Genomic DNA, 25,643 nt, shown 5'->3' on the forward strand with positions numbered 1-25,643 from the left:
TCGACAAAGAGTTTATTTCGAAAGTTTCAAAGGTTATATCAGATCTGGGAATCTGGCTGGCCAACGAAAGTGCTCCACCACCATGAAATGTTTTAAAATATTTAATTTTGAGTCCTGTCAACCAAAAGCAAAATTTTCCTTACAGTATTGGGTAAAATCTTTGCTAGGCAATTTGCTGTCACCTGGGAAAGTTTTCACAGGTAAATTACGTAACGCACCACTACAACAAACATTAAAATTTTTCTGCAAAATATCTTCCTGAAAGTTACCTAACATTTAGCTAATTTTTGCAAGTATCTATACTGTCATATATATTCTTTTCTACGTTGCAAACACTACGGTCAATTTGTGAAATTTGTTCCTCATATTTTCTTTTATAAGATTGCACTTTCTCTTCGAAAAATCGTTTGCTTTGTGTGACCTCTACTCCTAGTTGGTAATTTTATGCCTCTACAGATCATTTAATTTTCTGGAATTTCTTGCAACTATTGGAAAGAATCTGATGACACAAAATGTGTTAAGTCTGCTACTAAGCGTCGTACTACGAGTAAAAAAAAAAACGTGAATTTCGCCAACGGTGGAAATTTATATTCCCAAACATCGCTCAAACCTACCGAACGAACCAGTTCATGCAGATCACGATTAAAATATAAAGGAGAGGTCTGGTCGACGGGACGCAACGCGCAGTTGAAGTTACCAGCCAGCAGACGCTTCCAAGGATTCCTACGCAAAAGGTAGTGGAGATCATTTCTGTAAAATTTCAGGCGCTCTGCCGTTCGGTTCGTACCAGACGGTGCAGAAAGCACAACCAGGGTAAGGTCAAGAGTACGAGAGCTTGAATGTCATTGACGGGAATAGCTTCACTAAGAAATAGACCAGTGCACATCGAATCTTCAGGTTCTACGTACATTATAAAAAGGTCTGAATCCCGGGAAGAGAGACAACCTCGAGCGACTCCTGCGGTGCAATATTTAACGGTGGAAGATCCGAAGGTTGCGTAAACGAAACGCCATGGATGGCGGTCGACACGGAGTCAAGGAGGTATCACTGTTCGTCACATTGCAATATCTGGGAAAGGGATGGGACGGGGGGAGGGGAGTGGGAAATCATTAAACATGAGCAGTCTCATAAGACTCCATAAGAACCACTCCAGGGGCCGGACGAACGCCCAAATCCACCCTTACAGCCTTCGAAGGAAGTAGACGGGCTACCGCGCAGTGTGTACACCTAGAGAGGCACTTGACGCAAGAGGGATTACCCATCGGAGATATCTGCAGCCTAGGTATGACGGGTCTTCTGGTACAGCACCTAAGCTTCGACACGGGAAGCAGACGGCGCAGAACCCATCTTCAGTTTTAGCGTTGGAAAACTGCTGCGGTTAAACTCTAAGCGGGCAGAGGGTTGCCTATAGAATCAGTATCAAGTGGAACGGCATCTGCTACCGACAATTTGCAATGTCGCTGTTGAAGAAAATTCTTAGGCCGAAAACCCGCTTCGGACTAATGAGGCTTTGGGGTATACACTCATTACACAAGAAACGTCTTCCTACCTGACCGCTATAAATAACATGGACAAGCTAACCACAAATCTGAATATGTGACAGGACGTTCTCTTCAACGTACATCGCGAAGGGACATACTGTATACCGCTACAGTGTTGAAGCCGGTGTTGACCAGCATTTCCTGAAAACAGTTTTAACAACCACTCATTTAAGCAACACATTCTTAAGATGATCATCTGGTTTCAGCGACCAGTGGGAAACCCGACCACTGGTCTATCTAACGTCAGCTGAGGCAAGTAGTGCAACATTAACTGACCAATATTTCTGATGGAAAGAAACATGACTGCCTTGTTTAAGTAACAGCCTGTAAAATGAACTGCTACATCGTAAAAAATTTATAATTAGCTTACTTGACCTTTGACTTTGACACAGATAAGTCAAGTACGGCATTTCGTAGACGATGTTTACCTTCTTTTTCAAAAGAGAAATTTTTTTTATTCTTGATAACTGTGATTACGAGTTGACCTCTGCTCTTCAAATTGCGTCCATAAGCAAACTTATCTGACCTCAAAAAAACACAATGTCCGGTTGGAATTCCTTATTTCCAACAATTGCAAAAAAGCTAGATGCTTTTTTTTTAAGAAAAGAGCGTTCACGTCTCAAATACAGTAGAGCGTCATTGCTGGTAGTCGTAACCGGAATATTACAATCATATTACCTTACGTAGGGGAATTACACTGTCTACTTCAAAGGAATTAAGTAATTATGCAATGAAAATATAAAACTCAAGATCAAAATACGCAGTGTGAATCTGATCTCAAATAACACCAAACGCTTTTACTACCTCAGGCAACGGCCTTGCCGCAGTGGATACACCGGTTCCCGTGAGATCACCTCAGTTAAGCGCTGTCGGGCGTGTCGGCACTTGGATGGGTGACCATCCAGGCCGCCATGCGCTGTTGTCATTTTTCGGGGTGCACTCAGCCTCGTGATGCCAATTTGAGGAGCTACTCGACTCAATAGTAGCTGCTTCGGTCAAGAATACCATCATAACGACCGAGAGAGGAGTGTGCAGACCCCACGCCCCTCCTCTCCGCATCCTCCAGTGAGGATGACACGGCGGACGGATGGTCTCGGTAGGCCACTCGTGGCCTAAAGACGGAGTGCTTTCACTAACTCTCCACAACACCGTGTAAGCAATAAGCGAAAATAATTTGGGGTATAACAGTGAGTTCCTTTTCACTTTTTCTATATACCTATAGCCCAATCTGTATGTACACACATTAAAAAAAGGTTTGTATCACCTCCATTCCGAGAGTTCCGGAATCTGTACAGAAAACTGGAATAGAGGTCAACATGAACATCATTTTCGCCTATTTTATCGCTCATGAAAACCACAAATTTCTTGCTGTACCACTATACAGCGAGACCTTCAGAGGTGGTAGTCCAGATTGCTGTACACAACGGTACCTCAAATACCCAGTAGCACATCCTCTTGCGTTGATGCATGCCTGTATTCGTCGTGGCACACTATCCACAAGTTCATGAAGGCACTGTTCGTCCAGATTGTTCCGCTCATCAATGCCCATTCGGCGTAGATCCCTCAAAGTGATTGGTGGGTCACGTCGTCCATAATCAGCCCTTTTCAGCCTATCTCAGGCATGTTCGATAGGGTTCATATCTGAAGAACATGATGGCCCCTCTAGTCGAGCGATATCGTTATCCCGAAGGAAGTGATTCACAAGATGTGCACGATGGAGGCGCGAATTTTCGTCCATGAAGACGAATGCCTCGCCAGTATGTTGCCGATATGGTTGCACTACCAGTCAGAGGATGGAATTCACGTATCGTACAGCGGTTACGGCGCCTTCCATGAGCACCAGCGGGGTATGTCACACCACATGATGCCACCAGGAAACAACAGAGAACCTCCATCTTGCTGTACTCGCTGGACAGTATGTCTAAGGCTTTCAGACTGATCGGGTTGCCTCCAAACCTGTCTCCGACGATTGTCTGGTTGAAGACATAAGCGACACTCATCGGTGAAGAGAACGTGATGCCAATCCTGAGCGGTCCATTCAGCATGTTGTTGGGCTCATCTGTACCAAGCTGCATGGTGTCGTGGCTGCTAAGATGGGCATCGCCATGGACGTTGGGAGTGCAGTTGCGCATCATGCAGCCTATGGCGCACAGTTGGATCCGTAACACGTCGTCCTGTGGCAGCACGAAAAGGATTATTCAACCTCGCTTTGGTTCACTACGAGGCGCCTGGACACTTACGTTGTTGAGAGCCCTTCCTGGCACAAAGTAACAATGAGGACGCGACCGAACCTCTGTATTGACCGTCTAGGCATGGTTGAACTACAGAAAACAGGAGCCGTATACCTCTTTCCTGATAGAATGATTGGAACTGACCTCCTCTGTCTAATTGGCGCTGCTCATCCATGGTTGTTTACATCTTTGGGAGGGTTAAGTGTCATCTCTGAACAGTCACAGGGAGTGTGTCTGTGATACAATATCCACAGTCTACGTCTACCTTCAAGAGTTCTGGGAACCAGGGTGACGCAAAACTTTTTTTTATGTGTGAATTATTAACTTTTTCAGGTGCAGCCATTGACCTTCCTATACAAGACGTTTATAAAGACGTCAAAACCAAAGTAAAGAGTTTTGAATGAACCTTTCAATCCTTGAACTGAATGACTGTATTTGACTTTATCTTAACAAATGAGAACGTAGACTGAGGGGCCAGTCTGAGGCGAAGAGATTGGCATGGGAGATGAAGTCGTGGCGGACTACATGAAACCAGTTGGGAGAGTGCTGGAAAAAAATTGACTGAATATTTTCTGGCAATGACCGAAATGTGACGCAATAAAACCGTACACTTCTCAAACATAAGCAGGAGGGGAATACAGCAGCCTTACATCTTTCTCGTGAAATCGTAACAAAGACTGCTCTTGCTAGCGTGTTCTCTATGACATCTCAACCAGTCCCAGGACCAAATCTCTCCATGTAAATATATTTAGACAAGACATAAATGTGAAATTTAATAACTTCTGCACTTCGCAACACGATTTTCACGGCCAACCATCCTCAAACGTCCATCATATGTGAATTCTTGAGCCCGAATGGGAAACCGAAACGAAGAGTATTGAGTCACAGTATGGGCTTCGTCGTGCAATACAGATCACTCACTGCTGGCGTTCGACAGTGTCCTTGAACTCACAGTGTATCGGCCACTCCTTATATCCGTCCCTGATGCTGCACAGTGACATATGTGCGTTTCCTCCATTTGCTTCAAGGGCGTTCATAGTTGGTCCTCATGGCGGCAACTAGGAAAATACAGGACACCATCCGTTAGAAAAGGGTTTTTCTACTCAGATGTGCTTAAAATCGACAGGAAAAGCAAATTATTTGATTCCTCGAAAACTATCCCCATATGTACAGAGCTGCTCTACATAATTGCTGGCATTTTTAAAAAAATCATAGTACACTGCCGGGTAAAGAATTTATACTGGTATTGGGAGGTTTACAATCCACTCAAGATTTGTTGTTGCAACGGTGCATATGCACTCCGTCTTCAGGCCACAAGTGGCCCAACGGGACCATCCGACGCCGTGTCATCCTCAGTTCAGGATGCGGTTTGGGGGGGGGGGGGGTGTGAGGTCAGCACACCGCTCTCCTAGTCGTTATGATGGGTTTCTTGGACCGGAGCCGCTACCATTCGGTCGAGTAGCTCCTCAATTGGCATCACGAGGCTGAGTGCACCCCAAAAAATGGCAACAGCGCATGGCGGCTGGATGGTCACCCATCCAAGTGCCGGCCACGCCAGAAACCGCTAACTTCGGGGATCTCACGGGAACCTGTGTATCCACAGCGGCAAGGCCGTTGCTCAACGGTGCATATGGTGTACATAAAATGATAACGTTCACAGATCAATAGCGCAAGCGGTTCTGAGGTACTACCTATCGGCCCATGCTGAAACACTCATATGAGTGCATGATGTAGCCTAAATAGCGGCAATGCCGCCCTGATTCTGCATTCGGTCGATCGTGTAGATAGTGGGTACTGTACTGGGATAAGTTATGCCACGCTTCTAGACATGTTTACGTAGTTCTGTACGAGTTGTTGTTTGACGAGTCGCACGATTCACTTCTCGTCCCATCGTATACAATTCGTGCTCGCTTGCAGACAAGTCTGGAGATCGCGCTGGCCAGGGAAGTTTCTTTACGTCTTGGAAAGAACGTTGAGTTTCGTGTGCACTGTTTGGGCATGCATTATCCAGTTGGAACAACACACCACCTTCCTGTTACAAGAATGGCAAAATAACGGGTCTAATAACATTCTGCACGTACCGAGCGCAGGTTAGCGTATCTTTCAAAAATAGAAAAGGCGAATCAAAATTGTACCTTATGGCACCCCAGACCGAGACAGCGCCTTCCAAGTCTACGTCGTACGCTCGAACGACCATCACTTGTGTGCAAGCGGAACAAATTACTGTGAAATATAATAGTCCTGATAAACGTTTTTAGATTTTGTAGTTGTCTGCAAAGTGTTATTCACCGCGTTGAATACCGGGCCACCTGTATGTAAACGCTAAAAGCTGAGTATTATTTTGTTCGCCTATTATTTGACTAATATTTTGTCGGTCCTGGAATCCGATATTTAGATGAGTTTGCGTAGATGTCAGGCCAGCCTCATTTCACTGCAACTATCTGTAGGTAGACGTACGCTTTCTGCTATCTGCGATGAGGGAATCATAAGCTTATGACGACTGCAACAAATTCATAACGTTTCTTCCAGATGCTTGTAGAAACTCACTTTTACATAAGTTATAAATGCTCAATACGGGCGCTCCTTAGCACGTTAGTACATTACTGGATCTCTTCCCACACATGTCCCAAGATGTTTAGGAAGCCCGCTCGGATGCGCTGCTTCTGTTACCGAGTACGTAGTACCCGGAAGAGGAGAGATTAAGACTAGAATTTTAACCCACCCTTAAAGGAAGAAATCTCACTTTGTCCCTTCTAATGATAGTGACGGCCAGGGAAAGAGTGGCCACCTTCCATTAACATCCGGCGTACTCACTTCAGAGGTGTACCCCTTGTGATGTTACAAAATAAAAGGTGTTGTTGCTATTCAATGGAAAGTTGGAAATTGAGATTTAACTAACCGTTTTATCAATCACAATTAGCGTAAGAATCATGGATTGACCATTGTCATAAAATATTGCATTATGAGATGTGAATAGTTTTTACTTGCAGTTTCGCGTGGCTTGAGGCAGTCACAACTAGCGTGCTATTGATTAAGAAGTTGCGTTATCGTCTTTCTAATTACTTCATGATCGTAGATACGATCATACCCGGTTGTGAAGTTATTGTTATGACAAAATAATTTGCTAAGGGACCAGAAAGTTCTTAAGGGCGCAAATACAACTGTAACATCACACAAACGGGAAATTCAATATTAAAGCTGATGCAAGAAGACGATAAAACAGTTTTCTTTTTATCAATGTAACACGCACATTGGACTGCTGATCTTGGTGTCTGTAATATTAGCAAAATGCATAATTAAAATGAAAATAATACTGAGGAGATAATAGAAATGAGCACTGCTAAATGATTCAGTATTCCCAGAACAAATATTTATTATAACTAAAACATATATCGTACCTTAAGCTTAACACTACAATGACGGTAGATTTTTATGTCCATATCATGTCCATTGAGCGCTCTTTTATATAGCCATTGTCTTCTTTGAGTCTCTCGTGCGTCGTCACGATAAGTTTTAACAGTTCTTCTTACACTTCACTCAAACTTAGACGGAACACGTTTTTATTTATTTAGTAAAAATAATTAGATCAGACTACCACAAATCCGCGTCCGTCCCACTCGAGAAAAACAGTAAAAGTCTTTTGCGCTCAAGGCTTCATTTGTTCTCCAGCGAACAAAATAGTGAAGGATCGCATATCTATCCGTATTTTCCTGTTTATATTGCCGCCCAAAGACGACGAATTACATTATTTAGAAAATTCCACCGTCGCTATGCGACGCCTTATTATATATTAATCATTCTTTATAAACAAGTATTTGCCTTCTGGCTGAATTTGCTATTTTAATTAAGCCAAAAATAGCGAATATCACACCCTGTATACTAAAAAACTTCACCGCTCTGGAAATTATCGGTTTAAAAACGCATCACTGTGATAATTCAACTCAGGTAACAGCCATTCTGTAAACGTTTCCAGCTACGGTAGCTCTGACACTCTATGTTCAGTGAAGAAGAACAAACCGTGGATCTTCGTCTTCGCAACCGCACTGAACACATTGGTTTTGGAGGAGTAACGAACATCCTCGACATAACAATGAAGGCTTTATACCACCTAAATGTGACCGTTTGGCTCGCTCATATTTCTACTCACGTGAAAGGTTGCTCTGATTCTGCGTGTTAGTCTGTGATTTTCTTCCAAACGTACTTCCAGTTTGATCATATACTTCGGTCTAAGGCCTCATTATCTGTCAAAGTTTGACGTAGTTGTAGGCGAGATTGTTTTGTCTTCCGACGCTTCGTAACACACGCCATAATCTCCATTCAGTTACAGTTAGTACCCTACTGCACCTTCTTTGGGTACAAAGTTTCCTTCATCGGACTCATCACCGCTTAAAACACAGCAGGACGCTCACCGCTTCACCTTTTACATAAACACCCGATGTCAACTACTTCAGGGCGCGATTTTCTTCCGAAGAGGGAGCTGCACTAAAGTAACAGACTTTCAAGAGTAGAAACCACTTTCGCCTTACTGGTGCCACCACTATGTAATCGGTGCTATAGCTGCCATATGACCGTAACTGAGGCTACCATAATCGATACTGGCAAGACTTCTATAGTTTGGATGTCTATTGCTATGATCGCTCATTTACATCGACTAAAAAAAATGAAAGTATCTGACGCCGCTTGTTCCTCAATGAGTCCTATATCATTTGGCCTCGAATTTTGTACAAAACGGTAATTTAGTGACTTAAATTCTTTAGCTGGAGTTCTTTCGGATGACACCCAGCTGTGTGTCGAAGCTAGTCGAAATCTTTGGGACACAGCGTCTGGCCTCGCCTTGTACAAGGGTCGTTCTGTAAGCAATTTTTCACGTTTTTGTTCACGGCCATTTTCGTCTGAAGAAAGGCGGAATTTCTTGCGGGACATTGTGGAATATTCATTCTTGAGCTGCTATAGTTTCAAGCTCTGACACATATACACGTAGCCGTCAAAATAGAGTCTGTAACGGAGAGATTTCCAAGCAGAGAGCTGTCATCCAGTTTCTTTTGGCCGAAAACCAGAGCATCGCAGGTATTCATAGGCTGTTGTAGAACGTCTACGGAGACATGGCAGGGAACAAAAACACAGTAAGTCGTTGGGGGAGGAGTCTGACAACATCGCAACAAGGTGGCGCAAACCTGTCGGATCGCCCGGGAGCCGGCCGGCCACACGCAACTGTGACTCCTGCAACAATGGAACGTGCGGCCACTCTCATTCGAAGTGGGCGACGGATCACAATCAATCACCTCGCTGCTTAACTGGAGGTCTCCGTCCGCCGTGCTGACACACTCGTGCGCCAGGTGGCGTACTCAGTGGTGTGTGCCCAATGGCTTCCTCGCCACCTAAGGGCATCGGGCAACCATCTTCGCTGAACTGCTTGAGCGTTACGACACTGATCGTCAACATTTTTTGTAGGACATCGCCACAGGTGATCAAACATGGATTCAGGACTTGAAACTAAAAACAAAACGACAGTCCATGGAGTGGCGCCACACCATCTCTCCACCGAAGAAAGAGTTCAAAGCCGCACCTACAGATGGTAAACTCATGATGATGATCTCCTGGGACTCTGGAGGGGTTACTCTGCTTAATGTCCTCCCTCATGGTGCAACGATCAATTCTGAAGTGTATTATATGGCCATCGGGAAAATGAAGAAACGACTTTAGCGAATCGTCGCCACAAATGTGCAAACGAACTTATCCTTCTCCATGACAATGCAAGGCCTCACTGAAGTCTGTTCATGCGAGAGGTGCTAACAAAAATTTGTTGGCCAGTTCTTCGTCATCTGCTCCACAGCCCGGGCCTCGTACCTTCCAACTTCCATTTGTCTGGCCCAATGAAGGATGCTCTCTGCGGAACGCGGTACGCAGATGGTTGGGAGGTTACTGATTCAGCAAGATGTAGGCTCCGACGTCGACCAATAGAGTGGTACGAGGTGGGCATACAGGCTCTCCCAGTAAGGTGGCACAACGTCGTCGCAGTGAACGGGGATTACGCAGAAAAACTGAGTTTTGTAGCCAATGGAGTGGGGTAAAAATAGTATTTTGCAGTGAACACATAGTGTGTAGTAGGGCGATCACTCTGTTGTAGAAATAATTCAAAAGCCGATATCACTTAAACCATGAGAGCAGTTTATTTTTAATTTTTTATTTTATTTTTTATTTTTGTGACAATGATTTTATATCAGCTGGTCTGCCTCACGTATCGTTACATCCAAATTGTTTAGAAATTTTAAGCTACGATGGTTATCCACAAAGTACATTAAGTTTTGGAATTAAAAATAAATAAAGTATTGGAATTTTTTTTATTATATACAGATGAAAGCCACACTTGAATACTACTTTCCTACAGAGTTGCCATTTAAATTAAGGCACTTATCGTAGCGATGGACGAGCTTGGAAATTCCTTCGTCGTAAAATTCGGCCGCCTGCGCCTTCAACCACGTGGTTACGTCTTCTTGAAGCTGTGCGTCGTCATCAAAACGCTGCCCAGCCAACCACTTCTTCATTGCTGGGAATAAGTGGAAGTCGCTCGGTGCCAGTTCGGGACTTTACGGCGGATGAGGAAACAACTCCCACTTAAAAGATTCGAGAACTTCCCGAGTGGCTTTGTCGTGTGGGCCCGGGCGTTCTCGCTTACGAGAAAGATGGCGACTTATTACTCGATCGCATCGTTACTGGTGACGAAACATGGGTTAAGCATGTGAACTGCGAGGCAAAATTGCAGTCAATGCAGTGGGGGCACACAAATTCCCCCCAAAAACCCAAGAAATGCATGCAGACAATGTCGGCAAGGAAGGTGATGGCGACTGTCTTTTGGGACAGAAAATGTGTGATTTTTGTGGATTTCCTGGAAAGAGGCACTACAATGAACTCTCAAAGGTATTGCCAAACTCTGCACAACCTCGAAAGAGCAATACAAAACAAGCTCATGGGAAAGTTGGGTTCAAAGATCTTGCTGATTCACGACAACGCCCGGGCCCACACGGCAAATGCCACTCGGGAAGTTCTCGAATCTTTTAAGTGGGAGTTGTTTCCTCATCCGCCGTACAGTCCCGACCTGGCACCGAGCGACTTCCACTTATTCCCAGCAATCAAGAAGTGGTTGGCTATGCAGCGTTTTGATGACGGCGCACAGCTTCAAGAAGAGGTAACCACGTGCTTGAAGGCGCAGGCGGCCGAATTTTACGACGAAGGAATTTCCAAGCTCGTCCATCGCTACGATAAGTGCCTTAATTTAAATGGCAATTCTGTAGAAAAGTAGTAATTAAGTGTGGCTTTCATCTGTATATAATAAAAAAAATTACGAATACTTTATTTATTTTTACTTCCATAACGTAATGTACTTTGTGGATAGCCCTCGTACATTCAGATCCGATGATGGCACCTTAAGTTTGTTGAAACCGGTTATCTAGTGAACAGTAATTAAGTGATCTTGGCTTTTGAATTACTTCTGCCGGCCGTGGTGGCCGAGCGGTTCTAGGCGCTGCAGTGTGGAACCGCGTGACAGCTACGGTCGCAGGTTCGAATCCTGCCTCGGGCATGGTTGTGTGTGATGTGCGTAGGTTAGTTAGGTTTAAGTAGTTGTAAGTTCTAGGGGACTGATGACCTCAGAAGTTAAGTCCCATAGAGCTCAGAGCCATTTGAACCATTTGTTTGAATTATTTCTAAAAAAATAATATATTGGAATCCAGAATAAAACTAACCTACTTTCAGGAAATAATGTGTAGCATTTCTTACGTTCGTACTTTTAAATGGTAAACACAATATTGTGTTTGTTCTGCTGTGTTAATTAATTCTGTTAACAGGTTTTCGGTACACAAGGTCATCTCCGGTACAATAGGTCACTTTAGCTATTGACCTCAGAGGATAGATGCAATATTCGTGAACAACACCGAAAAAGACCTTACCAATTGAGAGTGAATTGCGAAAACATAATGAACGTTACCTATGGCAGTGTGTTGGTTACGCAATTAAACAGTTCAGGCGTTAAAACTATCAGCAAATAAGAATGAAGGGGACGAACCAGAAAAATACATTAAACGTATAAAAAACAGTGCCAACAAAAAAAAATTTAACTAGACTAGCAATCATATAAAATTGATGCAAGAGTACTAACGAATAGCTTGTAGTGGTATTACATTTAGAAACTGGTACAGAAACAGAGAAATAGATAGAGAAGGGAATAGCCACAGGGAAGACATAAACTTAAGAAATCAATCTTCTAGGCGTGTTGATAACCTGAAGAGTGACTAGCGTGGAGAGACAGTGTGGTCTACTGAACTCCATCGAGAATGCCGCTTAACGTTTTTTGCATTCATTGGACAGGGGGTGTATGAAGTGATATTTTTGATTCAAAATTTTACTGAGAAAGTGATGCCAGTATTGCAAACATTTCTTCTTGGGACGTTTATAATTAGTAAATGTAAATTATGTTTTGTGCTTTTTTTACTGTCGAAGTAAAGTTCTTTACGTATGTGCGCTAAGCACTATAAACTTTGGTCTTAGTTGTTGTGTCTCTATTTTGTCTTGTAGCAGTGTGCAGTATGCATCGTGAGAGATGAACCTCATTTTACATGCAATTACAGTATACTTGTTATAAACCTTAATGGAAAACGATCTTCCACAATACCGTTTAGAGAGATTTGCCTGACATCCCTTCTGTGTGTAGCAGCAGCGTCAGGAGAAGCTTGCAGAGGCACACGGCCACCCGCGGGAGACTTTGCAACTGTTGGTGTCCGCTCCGATAACTCGCTTGGCTGGTTCCCCCAGCCTTAAACTCATTCCCAGTACAAGCAGCAAACGGCTCCGCCGTGTCAGCACTGAAGAATCCAATTTCCTTCTGTAGTCTGCGTTAAATGGCCGGTCAGAGATACCCCGTCCTCTTGCCCGTACTTCACGCTATCTTATCAAGAATGATAAAAACCCTCACACTGAACACAATATTTATTTCATTTTTGCATAGAAAGTATCAGTGCTGTGCAATTTCTTTTCTTCGTCAGAACTTTGTCGGATCACACATCTTAGTTTTCCAACTGTGTTTTCGTTTCCTGCTCTGTATGTGGTGTAGGTCAACAATAATGTCTGTCTTCCATGGCTGAGAGGCACCTGCTTTTGTATGGGAACCATTCGGTATTAATTTTCCATTGAAGTTACTGTTACACCAGAGCCAAGATAGCCCCTGAGGGCCGGCAATCCATATAACACCACAGAGGACGAGGTTGTCTATGCTCAAGGCGTACCCAAAAGTACCATAGTAAACACCCGCTATTTACGTACAAGATAATGGCAACAGACATTCCGAGCACTATTTCCTGCAGGGGAAGCTCGAGCCATGGCCTCCAGGAAGTATCACTACGCCAAAATCTGACTGGCTGGAGACATATATTTAGGGGCTAGAACCGGGCCCGAAGTTCAGTTCACGCCGGATGCCGACCTCGTGTGCTGCGGCCGTTGAAGATTACGTCTTCGTTTCGGTATTGGATTAGCGTGTGAGAGTGTTACCACGAATCTTTATGGATAATGAGAAGTGAACTTTTGTTTGCCTCAATTAGGAGACTTTTTTCGTTATTTTTACATTTCGTTTGTACGTTCAGTCATCAAACTTGTGAACTTACGTCAATAAAAGTTGTGTTTGTGAAAAATTGCGAATTTTCAGTCACAAGAGTTACTTTTGTCAGTTGCTGTACATCAGTTTTGTTCTGATACCTTTGCAGTGCGTGGTAGCAGATACTCCTGAAACAACAACCATTTCCCACCTTTCCCCTGTCAATTGGTCGATGGTGACCATTGTAGAGACGCTCTGTAGTTGGCTCTGATGACTTTGATTTACCCGTCGTGATCATTTGCTGAGAAGTATGTGGGTGCAAATAATATGTTGTGGGAATCTTCTTCTACAGTGTAGTCTACCAGTGTTAACAGTAAACCGCTCTGTAATGTACAATGACCCCTCTTGTACCGTCTGCGTCTGTAGTTTGATGGGCATCTCCGTTAAGACTCTCACGCTAACTAAAGAAACCCACTACGTATCGCTCCACTCCCCCTTGGGATCTTTTCAATCTCCTCTACTAATACAACCTGGTAAGGGTCTCCCACCGACGGACAGTATTCAAGAATAATTCGGCAGGTGTTTTGCGTGTTACTTCTTACGTCGAGAAATTAAGTTTCCTCAAGATTCTACCATTGAATTCACATGCTTTTCTTAAAGTTGTTTTATGCGGACATCCACTTCAGGTCACTTCGGAATGTTATACACAGGTATCTTACAGACATACAGAATGTAAGATCAACAGCAACAGCAACGCTCGGCCGCAGAAAAAGAATCTTTTAACCCAGGTTTCGGCACTGTTATGGCCTCCATCAGAAATTAAACTCTCAAAAATGGTCTGTAACATAATCACAAAATTACAGGAAAGAAAAAATTAACTTTAAGTACAAAAAAGTATTAAACCTAAAATCAAGTGATAAAGCTTTAGTCACCAAATTTGTTAAACAGAAAACATAAAATAGAAGACACTATGGGCAACTGACTTGCGTCGTGACTCAGGCGCCTGCGTTAGCAATTTCGGCCAGGTGAACATTACACCAAGAGTGCCATTTAGTGGCCGCAGATACAAGCAGGCTACTTAAAATTCACATGTTACGATGAACATTGCTTTCTACATCAAGTAGAAGGCAATAATTTTATCTGGAAGCAGCAGACACGGTAACAATTTGTCTATATAATTTGTCTACATAAGAGCTTATAAAGCTTATAAAGCTTGTACAGTTTAAAGGCTGAAAACGACATTATTGAAATGCAAAGGGAGCTGAATAACTCAGCGAACAGAAAAGAATGGTATAACATGAAATGCAGTCAATATTAGGTTTTCAAAAGCAAAAAAATTATGAGTACACTTAGGTGGAAAAAATGTTTCGGTAACTGCACGAGGTAACATGAAATCAAATGTCAAGTAACGGCTTTATGCCACTGAAGAAGCTTTTATTGTGTAATTAAGAATGAGGAAGATGTTTCAAAATTTCTAATTCTTCGAGAACATATAATCTACGACCTTCCCTCTCAGTTTGCAAAATGTTGATATCTTGAACAGCCTTGGGTGCGTGACCTGTAATAAGAAGGTGGTCGGCATAAGACGAATTCTGGGTGCTAGTGCCAATTTTCCTTAAAAGATGTTCTTTGTATCTGACTGTAAAAGCAATTCCAGCTTGTCCTATGTAGTAACAAGAGCAAGTGTCGCAGAAAATCTTGTAGACACCATAGTTTTTCAACTGGTCAGGTCGACTTTGAATTGTGAATAATTTTTTATTCAAACTATTATGTGTCGAAAATTTGGCGTTACAGTTGTATTTATTAAGAAGAAGGATAGGAGATGTGCCCCAAGATAGGAACAGAGAAGAAGTTCTTCTTTTGATTGCACTCAATGCCGAGTGTAGGAACTCTTTATTCGTATTGGTTATTAACTGCTACAATTTTGGTGAAATTAATTTCTTCCTCAAATTTTTCTTCGGAGTGTTGAATAGAAGTAGCTCTGTGAATGGCACAGTGAAAGAAAGTGTTGTTATGAGATTGAGGATGCATGTAAGAAGCAGGTACGATCTGATCGGTTTACGTGTCAGTACGAAAAACATTAAAAGAGATTTTATTTTCTTCTACTGTTAGAATCAAGTCAATAAAGCTCAGATGACGGGCCTCGTTTTCGAGTTATCCTATGTAGGACATTTTATAGTGAAGTTCATAAAAGAGATTCAAAATACAGTCAATAACAACTACAGGTCCTTTGTAGATTACTGAAATATAATTGACGTATCTGAAATAGGAGAGAATGTTCAGCGCTGCAGCTGAGAAACTGTTAAAGAACTTTAATTCTAGAGAGTTAATGAAAATGTCGGCAAGGATATCAGCCAAAGGATTTCCCACAGAGAGACCATTATATTCAAAGTTCTTGTATTTGACTACGACTGTGATTAGATTCATTAAGTCAGTGATTTGTTCATCTGAAAATTCTTTTTTGAAATGTGTAAGGGGTCCATAGGCCCTTACTATAACTTTGTACTTGGCACAGGTGGATAGGACGAACAATCGATTGTGACGTGTTGGGAGAGCGAGTGTCGAGTTGCGCCAGTGTGGTTGGCGGGTATATGTGTGTGTGAAGGCAATTGTTGAAATGCAGGGCTTTTAACGGAGAAGGGTGTCGCCATCGCCGTGGTTAGACCCCTAAGTAATAGATTAATACCGGGAAAGTGAAGAAGTATCATTACGAAAGTGATCAGTGACGTTACTAGTGCCGATATTTGGTTTCGCTTCTATCACGCCGGCCTAACCTTGGATTGCAGTGTTGGATGCAGTGATGGATTAGCATGTGACGACAATGGAAAATGAAGAAAGCCTGTGCTGAGATTAGCCGTAATTAGATATGTATGACGAAAGCAGTGGCTGTCTCCTTTTTGTGTTTTGAGAAGAATATAAGTTCGTAATTAGTAAAACTGTGTTGGTGTTCCTCATTACCAGACATTCAGAATTATAGTATTGAGCAGAACGAAGTGGAATGTAACAACTTCTGTAGCAGTCAATTCCGATTAGCAGCCCCATTAGGTTCACGGTCGTGTTAATAATAAATATAGGACTGCTATTCCATCAGATCAGGTCAGGATAATAAGTCGGAGGTGTTACACCTTGGCTTACCGTGAAAAGACAAGTGCAATCTTCGGACGAATAGTAAAAAAACAATAGGTAATTTTATCTTGCTTAACTGAAAAAATGTTTTCCAATTTCGGATGAAGACAGAGTATAAACTTTAAAATCGCGACAAGAAACAGTGCATCTTCAACAATACGAAATAATAGCATCTTACGATTGTGAATAAACTGTTTTTTTTCGCCATATTAGATGAGAGTAGTAGTGTCGATAAACTGTGTTATAATGTGCAAACGCGTAAATTCGCGCGAAAAACTGTGAAAAGTGAACACCAAAGAAAAACACGTGTGAACATTACCACAACAAAACGAGCCAAGAATTCGTCACGAAAACGTTTAAAGAAGTGTTTAATAGTAATGTTATGTCCGAAATTACTTTTTGAATGATGAAAATCGAGAAACTTCATGTGGACCCAAAAACTGTTATGCAGGCGACAACTTATGTGTCGACGCAATTGTTGAATGACGTCACGCAGACCCCTGCAGCAGCTGCGCCACAGAGCTTCGATCCGTGAGGTGATTTCACACATAATCCCAACTACCTGTGCAAGGAGTAAGTCAGACGCAGACGCACTGCACTGGATAGCGACCAGCGCGACTTCGAGAGACCGAGTGCCAACCCGTCATCTAGCGGCCGAACTACAAACTACGCCCGCCTGCAGCGCCACGGAGCGGCCGACTAAGAACATCAACGACTCACAACAGATCTTCACGGCGACTCATGCGGCTCTGGCGGCAGTACCGCGCCACGCCCACTTCTAACGTCAAAACTTCGCGACTCGTGGTAACATCAGTTGGTGAGTGAAGACAACTGGTTAGCACAACATTAAATTGCAATATACTATTTTCACAATAAATAAACAGTTTCAAACTGTGTTTTGCCTTAGGACAAGTGACCAATTACAGTAATTTCAGAGAATTTTACGAAACATACTCTGAAATATGGCTTGCTTATTTATACATACTGCGATGTCTAATGGGTGATTATACAGATATGCTCATTGTTTTTGGAGATTTTACATTTGTAGATTTAATGAATGGTGTGATTTGTCTTATTTAAAACATTTACATAAACTGTGTATGTGAAAATTGATATTTGAATTTATTACGTTTTGAGAGTCATTATGTTCAGTACTCATACATATTGTATCAATTTTGGGATTAACTGAAGATACTGCAGTTACTGTTTGATTTGTTTAGCGGTAATTAGGAGTGTTTTGGGTTACAAGAGGTTCTGGTAAACCTTCCTGGATGTAAGGTCATGGTCCATGAAACTCTTCAGCTCCTAACGTTTCGTCGAGAGTCGGCAAGACTTACCGGAGGAGAAACACCCCTCTGAAGATGTCCAGCGTAGCTCTGGACGAAACGTTAGTAGCTGAAGAGTTTAATGGACCACGAGCTTACATCCCGGAAGGTTTAACCAGAAGATATGTCATCCGGTCGTGAAAGCTTTCATACTATTACAAGAGGTTATTTTATATTACTTGCTTGTGCATTAAAAATAAACCAAACATGTCTACCGAAGATAAGCAGGTTTGTGAGGCAGTAGCTGAAAGGAAAGGGATAGGACAGGAAGACAGAGATGATTCTGGAATCAGTGATTATGGATTGTCATTAGAAAGCTCATTAGCACATTCGCATAGTTACCCTGAGACACCGGGACAAACGACGAGAGATAAGACAGTTTCAGAGGGTGAGGATACACGGTCGATGTTAGCAGACTTGCTAAAGGAAACCAAGGCAGCAAAATAGAAATTAGAAGAAACTAGAGAAAGGGAACAAATATTCTGCAAATCATTAAAAGAAAATTTACAAGAAACCAAAGACAGCTTAGAAAAATCATTTAAGGAAACTCTAGCACAAGAGATCAAAACATCGCAAATGAAGATAGAATATAATCTGAAGAAGAAAATGCAGGAGTTACAAGAATGACTGAAGATGGACATCAACTAGAGAGAGAGAGTAAGCTACAAAAGAGCATAGACAAGTCCAGGGAGACGCGGAGAAGATGGAAGGAAAGTTAACAAAAGAGATAGAAGACGATATTAAAGAAACTAAAGCCAAATTGGAAGAAAGGATCACCAAAGTGGGAAAAAGTGCAATCATCAAATCACCGAGGTGACGCAGATGCAGAAGCAATGCAATGATGCGGTTAAGGGGATAGGAGATAGGCAAAACCAACTGGCTGTCAATCTGAAAAATGCTATAGCCATGCAACGAGAAGAGGATAACAAGATGGTCGCAATGGTGGTCAGGCAATTACGACATCGAGTGCAAGATTTGGAGAGCAAGACAGAAGAAATTAATAAACGAATTAGCAATGCAACTTTAACCATTGGGGAAGGCAGAGTGCCGGCCATGGTGGCCATGCGGTTCTGGCGCTGCAGTCCGGAACCACGGGACTGCTATGGTCGCAGGTTCGAATCCTGCCTCGGGCATGGGTGTGTGTGATGTCCTTAGGTTAGTTAGGTTTAAGTAGTTCTAAGTTCTATGGGACTTATGACCTAAGATGTTGAGTCCCATAGTGCTCAGAGCCATTTTTGAATGTAGAGTCGTTACCTTGATGAGCAATGATAGTCGGTATGTCTAAAACAATACAGGGCAGAAGTTTAAACCAAAAGGACGGTTGCACCCAATGATATTTATGAAATGGTTAAAAGGAGTTTTTCCAGCACATTTCAAAGACGCAGACAAGATTCAATTTGCAATAGAGAGGATGGAAGGTGAGGCCTCCACTTGGGGAGTCAGGAAGAAGGAAGGGATTAATAGTTATGATCAGTTTGAGGAAGAGTTTTTAAAGAAATACTGGTCCAAAAGTCACCAGTGTGCAACACTTGAAGATTTACTGCGTCATAAGTCCCTTAATAACTGGAGAGGTACTTTGAGAGAATTTGCTGAGAATCTATGGGAGTTGAATGAAACATTGGAGCAGCCATTGAATGACGACATAATGATATCAGCAATTAAAAGGAGGTTAAGTCGTAGGATGCAAGAAAACTTATCTGGAAGCTTGATTATAGATAAAGATATCTTAATGGAAGTATTGCAGCAATTAGAAACTATTCGAGCACAGGAATACAATCAGATGCGTGATCAGAACCAAGGTGGAAATAATTACCATCAAAGTCAGTTTAATGGCCCACCAAATTACAGAGGTAGAGGTGGGGGTAATGGACATAGGAACCATGCCAATGGTCGACAGTTTCACCACAATAATGGGAGAGATGATAATGGTAATGACAGGAATTATGAGAGGGGAGAAGATAGATGAAGGGATTATGAGGTACGAACTGAAGAAAGGAAGGTGTAGGGAGCCAGCAACTCTTTTGCTGGTATAGCAAGTGGCGACTGGTACACTCCCAGCTGGGCGAGGCTTTATTTCTCATTTCAAGTTTCAATCCTCTACCATCTTTCTCTATCTTTAGGTTAAGAAAGTTAGTGTAGTAGTTAGGATTGGTAGTGATCATCCAAGTAATTTAGTCAGGAGCCATCTAGCAGATTTATAGTTGACCTAAAATAAAGATAAGTAGTTAGTGTTGATGTAGAGTATGAAATTTCAAAGAATAAATAAGTTAAAAATCAGTTTAGTGTCAGTACATCACAAAATTAATAGTGCCAGAAGTAATAAAATGAGAACCAGATCAGAAATTTAATGATTATAAAATGCAGTGTGATGCTAATTGGTCAAACAAGAGTTTGTGTAATCTTACAGAGTTGTTTTATGAGGCATAAAAAGGTCAAGCAATTATAAGAGAATTGAATTACTGTATCAGCTTGTAAGTAGATGAACACATAAAGAAACAAATGCATGAGGAGATAGTTGTTCGAATAAATGATGTGAAATGTGATGAACGGAGAGGCCAAGGAGCCTGGAGTAGCATTTTTATGTAGTTATTGCAGCGAATATGGAGGGTTGATGTAGGTTGAAGATATATATTTATTTGCAGTTGAAGTTGCTGTTAAGTTGAGGGAGTTGTGTGCAATGAAATGTATCGAGTATGAGATGCTTTAAGGGACTCCGGAAAGGCTCAAAATCATGAAAAGTTCAATTTTTACTTTTTTGCGTTTTCTGAATCTGCAGACTATTACCCTTTAATAGATATATAATTTATTCAATTCCGAAGACTACAACTATTTTTAAATTTTTTTTTGAAATGTGTTCTACATGGGCGTGACCCACTGTGGCGCTGTTAAACTGCTGTCAAATGGTGTTATTATTAACGTCCATGTCCATCAGATACATTTTAGTGATGTGAGATAAAGTATGTGTTGTGGCTAACCTATGATGGTTCAATATATATCGCTGGTGTGATTGTCGTTTGTTTCATGTTTATTTACTCTGTCGTTATCTCGAAAATATTCGTAATTAATTCTGTTTCTTGAGTCTCTGTTTTGATGAAGTATAATAATGAGTAAAAGTAAAGTTATTAGAAATCCTCTGAAGGCTTTTAAGAAAAGGAGAAATGTTGGAAAGCCATAGGTATGAGTTATTACTGTAAATAATAACATTCTAACATGGTACGAGCGATGCTTGCTTTAGACAAGGAACGCCTTCGGGCTGCAGACAGGGCTGTAATGAGTCTAGAAATACAAGCAAGAGTAAACAGGAGGAGGAACAAGAGGAAGCTGGAGGAGGAGTTTGCAGAGGATGAAGATAATCCATCCTATGGATCTGGAATGCACTAAAAAGTTAATCCAATCTTTGTCGCTCGAGTCCCAAAACTTTTATTTTCTCATACTAATTACAGGTTTTCTAAGGATCGTCCAAACATATTTGTTTCAAACTTTCAGTAAATGTTACACAGTAACTTCTGCATAATTTAACACAGCCTTTTTCCAAAAAACTGTATATTTTTGAATATATAAATAAAAAATTGCAAAAAATGTTGTGAATTTTCATTACAATTGAAAAAAATCATGTTTAATAACTGAACTAAAATTTTGTAAAATCCCTGTGTTAAGTTGTAGCCCATATTCCAAAAAATAATCTGTAAAAAGTTCAACTTCCTACCTCAAATACTTTGTGAGGAAAGATGTAATTTATAAGCGTTATTTTAACATTGCAAGTATAGGGCATTCCGGAGCCCCTTAAGTATCGAAGTATGTCATTTAGCACATGAGCAACATCTGTTTGCAAGTTATTTGTAGGTATACATGTTTATCTGAAATATGCTAATAAAACAGAAAGTGTAACTCATGAAGTAATGAGTAGTTCGTGTATCCAATTAGCTATGAAAGTCAAGTATGGTTGTATTTACATCAAGCTTTAGAATCAGAAATCTGGCACTGTGTAATGAATAATAAATATCCATATAGCAGATTTGGATTAATGTCAGTATAATAGGAAATATTATATTTCTTATCTGAGCATTAGCAATGGCAGTAAATGTTTGGCAAAATGAAATGATCAGTAACTTAAAATTTTCATTGGATGACCACATTAGTTATAGTGATGCAAATAGTTATGTAAGACATATTTAGTGGCATAATGGAGCATCTAATATTATTGAATCTGTAGAGGGATGAGGGACTGTAAAATAATTGCATAAGTCAAGGTGTAAATGCTATATTTTGTTTTGATATTCAATTTCGCTTCTGTTAAGGACTCAAATGAATAAGTTGTGAATTCCTTCCTTAACTATGATGTGTTTTGGCCAAGTGAGTTAAAAGTTAGAGTGATAATAGTATGGACAGCAGGAACCCTGCTGAAAGGACGGCATACCAAAGGGGTAGCTGGCATTCAACTAGGTTGGTTTCTTGTCTTTGCTGTAGCTAGTTATAAGATATTAACCAGTGACAAACATGTAGTTAATGGCCCAGACAAACCTTTGAAAATGAAGATTTTTGGTAATTGAATGTAAGATAAGTTTATATAAAATATTTAGCATGCTATGTTAATTAAGATAGATTGATTTTGTTGATTTTATATTATATTATTAAGGAGGCAGCCCACTGCCGGAGTCGAGGAATTATTTGGTAAATTGTAATTTCATTAATTATTTACACTGTGTGTTTTGTTCAGGTGTAATAATATCTAATTTCTTTGCCGATTCTTTTACTCCTGAAGCTCCAAGGAAGTTTTCTAGGGCGGGAATGTAAGGGGTCCATAGGCCCTTACTATAACTTTGCACTCGGCACAGGTCGATAGGACGAACAATCGATTGTGACGTGTTGGGAGAGCGATTGTCGAGTTGCGCCAGTATGGTTGGCAGGTATATGTGTGTGTGAAGGCAATTGTTGAAATACAGGGCTTTTAACGGAGAAGGGTGTCGCCATCGCCGTGGTTAGACCCCTAAGTAATAGATTAATACCGGTAAAGTGAAGAAGTATCATTACGAAAGTGATCAGTGACGCTACTAGTGCCAATATTTGGTTTCGCGTCTACCACGCCGGCCTAACCTTGGATTGCAGTGTTGGATGCAGTGATGGATTAGCGTGTGACGACAATAGAAAATGAAGAAAGCCTGTGCTGAGATTAGCCGTAATTAGATATGTATGACGAAGCAGTGGCTGTCCCCTTTTTGTGTTTTGAGAAGAATATAAGTTCGTAATTAGTAAAACTTTGTTGGTGTTCCTCATTACCAGACATTCAGAATTATAGTATTGAGCAGAACGAACTGGAATGTAACAACTTCTGTAGCAGTCAATTCCGATTGCCAGCCCCATTAGGTTCACGGTCGTGTTAATAATAAATATTGAAGTGCTATTCGATCAGATCAGGTCGGGACAATAAATCAGAGGTGTTACAAATGGCGTATGTCTTTCTCTAGGATCCTAAGTGTTTCTTGCACGGGAACGTTTGTACACTCCTGGAAATGGAAAAAAGAACACATTGACACCGGTGTGTCAGACCCACCATACTTGCTCCGGACACTGCGAGAGGGCTGTACATGCAATGATCACACGCACGGCACAGCGGACAAACGAGGAACCGCGGTGTTGGCCGTCGAATGGCGGTAGCTGCGCAGCATTTGTGCACCGCCGCCGTCAGCGTCAGCTAGTTTGCCGTGGCATACGGAGCTCCATCGCAGTCTTTAACACTGGTAGCATGCCGCGACAGCGTGGACGTGAACCGTATGTGCAGTTGACGGACTTTTAGCGAGGGCGTATAGTGGGCATGCGGGAGGCCGGGTGGACGTACCACCGAATTGCTCAACACGTGGGGCGTGAGGTCTCCACAGTACATCGATGTTGTCGCCAGTGGTCGGCGGAAGGTGCACGTGCCCGTCGACCTGGGACCGGACCGTAGCGACGCACGGATGCACGCCAAGACCGTAGGATCCTACGCAGTGCCGTAGGGGACCGCACCGCCACTTCCCAGCAAATTAGGGACACTGTTGCTCCTGGGGTATCGGCGAGGACCATTCGCAACCGTCTCCAAGAAGCTGGGCTACGGTCCCGCACACCGTTAGGCCGTCTTCCGCTCACGCCCCAACATCGTGCAGCCCGCCTCCAGTGGTGTGGCGACAGGCGTGAATGGAGGGACGAATGGAGACGTGTCGTCTTCAGCGATGAGAGTCGCTTCTGCCTTGGTGCCAATGATGGTCGTATGCGTGTTTGGCGCCGTGCAGGTGAGCGCCACAATCAGGACTGCATACGACCGAGGCACACAGGGCCAACACCCGGCATCATGGTGTGGGGAGCGATCTCCTACACTGGCCGTACACCACTGGTGATCGTCGAGGGCACTGAATAGTGCACGGTACATCCAAACCGTCATCGAACCCATCGTTCTACCATTCCTAGACCGGCAAGGGAACTTGCTGTTCCAACAGGACAATGCACGTCCGCATGTATCCCGTGCCACCCAACGTGCTCTAGAAGGTGTAAGTCAACTACCCTGGCCAGCAAGATCTCCGGATCTGTCCCCCATTGAGCATGTTTGGGACTGGATGAAGCGTCGTCTCACGCGGTCTGCACGTCCAGCACGAACGCTGGTCCAACTGAGGCGCCAGGTGGAAATGGCATGGCAAGCCATTCCACAGGACTACATCCAGCATCTCTACGATCGTCTCCATGGGAGAATAGCAGCCTGCATTGCTGCGAAAGTTGGATATACACTGTACTAGTGCAGACATTGTTCATTCTCTGTTGCCTGTGTCTATGTGCCTGTGGTTCTGTCAGTGTGATCATGTGATGTATCTGACCCCAGGAATGTGTCAATAAAGTTTCCCCTTCCTGGGACAATGAATTCACGGTGTTCTTATTTCAATTTCCAGGAGTGTATAAATATTTCTGAGTCTGATGAAAAAATTTGGTATGTGGGCTGCATTATAAATCTTTTAAATTATGAACTAAGGCGTGACTATTGGGGGTAGAATAATTGTTCTCTTAGACGAAAGATTTTCTCCGAGTGTCATGCAGAAATTAGGCTAAATCATGGTATGCGCTGTACATACTATTAAAAGTCGGGTGTATCGGATTGTTAGGCTTGTGAACTTTGAACTGAGAGCGAAGTTTTGGGGGCTGAGGGTTCATGTTGAATAAAATTTTTCGTCACTTATAACTGACGTGGCTCCTTTTTGTAATTCGGGAGTCGGATCCTCATGCTGTTGCTGTTAATCTTACTTTGTAAACGATCGCTGACCACACAGGCATTTTCAAAACTATAGAATTTTTCAACAGAAACATAGTCTCGGGTCGAAATGAATGAGTTGGCTATAGCAATGCTAAAATTGAAGGACGGGAAAGCAACGGGGTAGCCGGAACAAATGCCGAATTGCTTAAGTATGGAGGTATTACGCTGAAGGAAACGCACGCTGCATCTCATTAACCAAATTAACATTTAAGGCACCTGATGGATGGAATATGGCCAAAATTCTCTCCACATTCAAGAAAAGCGTCACAGGTGGCCCAAACAACTACAGAGGAATTAGCGTCGTTACCGCAGGCTATAAAATCTATAGCACTATAATAAATAATAGGCTGCGCGCTATCTCTGATCCAGTTTCATAAAAAAAATGTTTTAGAAAAGAACGATCCTGCACAGACGGCAGTTCTAGTTCAAATTAACTTCTAGAGAAAAGCAAATAATCTAACTTAGAGATGCACATAACCTTTATGCCTTACGAAATTGATTTGGACGAAGTCAATAGACAAATACTGTGTCACATTATGGGAAAAAAGAGACTTCTCAAACCAA

This window comes from Schistocerca cancellata, chromosome 2, assembly GCF_023864275.1.
Source record: "Schistocerca cancellata isolate TAMUIC-IGC-003103 chromosome 2, iqSchCanc2.1, whole genome shotgun sequence".
Lineage (NCBI taxonomy): Eukaryota > Metazoa > Arthropoda > Insecta > Orthoptera > Acrididae > Schistocerca > Schistocerca cancellata.